We start from the raw sequence: 3,918 nt of genomic DNA on the forward strand, positions 1-3,918 counted from the left end.
ATATATATATATATATATATATATATATATATGTGTGTGTGTGTGTGTGTGTGTGTACATATATACGACAGGCTTCTTTCAGTTTCCATCTACCAAATCCACTCACAAGGCTTTGGTTGGCCCGAGGCTATAGTAGAAGACACTTGTCCAAGGTGCCACGCAGTGGAACTGAACCCGGAATTTGTGGTTGGTAAGCAACCACGATAGCTACGAAAAAATCTATCGCATCAAATGTGACCTCTGTTTTACTACCGGTCAAAATATAAGCAATTTTTAAAGGAAATGTGCTGCAACAATAAAAAATTGCAAATACGAATGAAATCAGACATATACAACTGTAGGAATTAAAGCGAATTTCTATGGTTTTACAATGGTAATGGAAATGAAACTTGTTGGATTGCCATCGGAAGCTATTGAAGAAAAAGAAAAATAGATGTGTAGGAACCGAGAGATTCGTTAAGATAAAACCTCTGAAAATCGATTTGATTACTCATGCACAGGCAGAAAAAAAACGTTACTGGATCTTGTATTGAAAATAAGAAAGCATGCATGGATTCTGGGACAGAAACTGGTTGTTTGCTACATGCATTTGTCCACAACGTTTTTTTTTATTTTATCTTTTATGACAGAGCTACAAAGCTGGCTCCACCGAATATCATGGCATTTGTTCACTGTGAAGGGACTGTAGGAAATTCCGCAACTGCAGTGTATAATTCCGCATCAACAGCATGGACAGAACTATTTTCTACTAAACGGATATGAGAACAAATAATCTGGCCATTCGACGTCAATGGGATATGTCTGAATACAATCAATCGGCTTGCCTGTAGGCGATCGTCACATCTGCTCTATCTTTAAAGAATAATCTTCTCAGTCTATTTCAGGGTCACCTCGCTTTTCATCTCGTGTCATATTCCTAGATATATTTCCTGCATAAGTCTGGATCGATCCGTACTCCAAACACTTTAACCTGTCTGACCGCCCATTATTCTGTTAAATAGAATTTTTCTGATTTTACAGTTGCTGAATCGAAGTGTTATTGAAGATCTACCGACTTTTATGGTCGGCTGCGATTTCTGTTATTCCATCATTGTTATTTTAGATCGATGCCTATTATCACGATATGTCTAATGTCGGACGCTATGACGATCACATTTTCCGCATATGACGTGATACATCTTCCAAACTGGACTTCAGGGTTGGGATGCACCTAAGTGTATCTAGTAGTAATGGCTCAGGAATAAGTACATACAAAAACTAACAATGGGAACAATCATAATGAAACGAGCCTATCTTGTTAAATGCTTTCAATAATGACTATTCACCCTTACCATCGAGTAAATGTCACTGTAAAAAGGGGCCGAAATAATTTCTTGAAAGGAATGCTACCAAACATTGGAAGTGCATCCTATTGCTTGCTCTTCAAATTTGCCACGTCCGTTTCTAATGTTCTCTACAATTTGTCGGAGAGGTTGCCGACGTGAGATTTCTTGTAGACTTTGTGTGTATGCCAATCAGGAAACAGAATAAGAATGCACATGCCAAATTCTTGGCCAGCAGAATCGCAACATCTTAACTTGCATTTGCACAATCAGTAAGAAAAATATTTCCATGTGATCTTTCTGTAGTTCTTTCTAAACAGTGCAATCCATCCTTATTCTCCCAGTCTCTAAAATGTGAAATATAAACGGATGTAAGTAAAATGGGAAAATATTCTTTCCCAAATTCGTTTCACATATTGCTGTGCATTTGTATTCAAATATGTGGCTATTTTGGAATGTATATCAGTATTTATAAAGATATACATGAATATACTGTACATATATGTTTACATGCATACACCCACACACTCATGTATATATGTGTGTGTATGTGTGTGTATGTGTGTGTGTGTGTGTGTTCTCTTTCTCTGTGTAATTTAGAGTAAATTTTAACTGGCCATCGATTGCTAGCAAGATTGCAAATGAAATTATCTTAGTTTAACTGTCATCTTTTAAGAAGGACATACATACTTTAATTATAACAGGTTTTTTGTGATCCTTTGTAGCGTATGAATTCAGGATTTGCATTCCCCTCCAAGATTTCAAGTTCTGCCTTGCTTTGTTCTAGACAAGCTGGTATATATCCTGTTTCTCCAATACAGTAATACGTTCTAATGAAGGCTAAGTGTTTGTTCACAGGGCCCGAAATCATATGACATAAGTACGTCTGTAACTTTTTTGCGAATTTCAATCGCTAATGGCAAGTTAGGCTTTTCGATTTCGCTCATTTTCCTCGCATTCACCAGTGTGCATAAGTGATTATGGTGGATTATAACCGTTTTTTTACTGCTATTTCAAGCAATGCTTGTACTCTGAATGTACCCTTCCTTAGAAGTTTCAATATACTTATCAATTTATATATATATATATATAACAGAAAGAGAGAGGAGAGAGGGAAAGAAAGAGTGTTACATATATTACCAGTAGCAATTATGCATCTTTCTATACTCAGGTTTATGTATTCAAGTTACAATGGATGTGATTAAATTAGAAGTTACTACCTCCGACAAATGGATATTACGGATATATAAGAAAATTGAATCACAGTAAGATGGACTAAGTATTTGTAACATGTTGATATATCTATCGATATTAAAGTATGGAGAAACATTTTCGATAGAGTAGAATAGAAATGGCCTGTTTGAGTTTCTATGCAAGTCATGGTGTAAACGATGGCAAATAATACAATAATAATTAACAAAGGATGACAGCTGCGTATGTGAAAAAAATGTCTAAGAGGAAGTTTAATATATAATATTGTTTATCTTGAATGAGCAGGAAATTTTATGAGTCTATCACTACGATGTCGCTGAATTCCAAAATGAGAGTATTGCATAGTAACAGATAATATTGATAAACACTGAGAATATCCGATATTGCAAATTCAAAATTTGTCTATTAAAACTTAATCTATATAATATTTCTAATAAAGATATAAATATTTCACATAAGATTTTTTTCTTAAATCAAGTCGAATTATTTTCCAAATAAATACAGGATTTAGTGGGTATATGTAATGACAATTTATATTAATATATTTAATTTATTTTACGTGATATGAGAACAAGCATTTTAAATGTAAAAACAAAATACAAATGCAAAGACCAAAGAGTGATAATTATTTCCAGAAGAATGAGTTATTTTTTATATCAAACTTCGTATAAAATACTTCTCTAAACACTAAATTAAAAAAAATACGTGGTATGAATTATATATTTAGGAAAATAAACTTAATGAATATATTTCTTTTATATTGAACAATTATCTTTACGCTCTGTCGAACTATGCTCCAGTTTGTTGTATACTAAGCACTTCAAATCGAAACGAAATATAAATAAGATTAAATCTAAGATGGTACGATTGCTGGTAATACTTTGATAAAAAGGACCCGAAGTAATACAGATTACATGAAAAAGGCCTTTTTATATATTATACAAGTTTCTGTAGAACACACGTTCTTTTTCGGTTGAAACATTTTTGTCATCTAAAGTCGGTAGCAGAAGTAAGAGTTACAATCTACAAAGGTACTTATCAGGAAAATTTCAAACTGTGTCGAATGAATAAAATTTGGTTTATCCTGCGAGTTATTTGTCAGTCATTTACAAGATATATTTACATACATCTATATATGTGTGTTAAATATATGAATGTGCACTTGTTTCGGACTACATGACCCGTATATTAGAAAAACCTATTAGAAAGCTCTGTATTGGAATATTGTACCCTGTGTACATAGGCGTAGGAGTGGCTGTGTGGTAAGTAGTTTGCTTACCTACCACATAGTTCCGGGTGCGTGGCACCTTGGGCGAGTGTCTTCTACTATAGCCTCGGGCAGACCAAAGACTTGTGAGTGGATTTGGTAGACGAAACTGAAAGA

This window comes from Octopus bimaculoides, chromosome 2 (genome assembly GCF_001194135.2).
Source record: "Octopus bimaculoides isolate UCB-OBI-ISO-001 chromosome 2, ASM119413v2, whole genome shotgun sequence".
Lineage (NCBI taxonomy): Eukaryota > Metazoa > Mollusca > Cephalopoda > Octopoda > Octopodidae > Octopus > Octopus bimaculoides.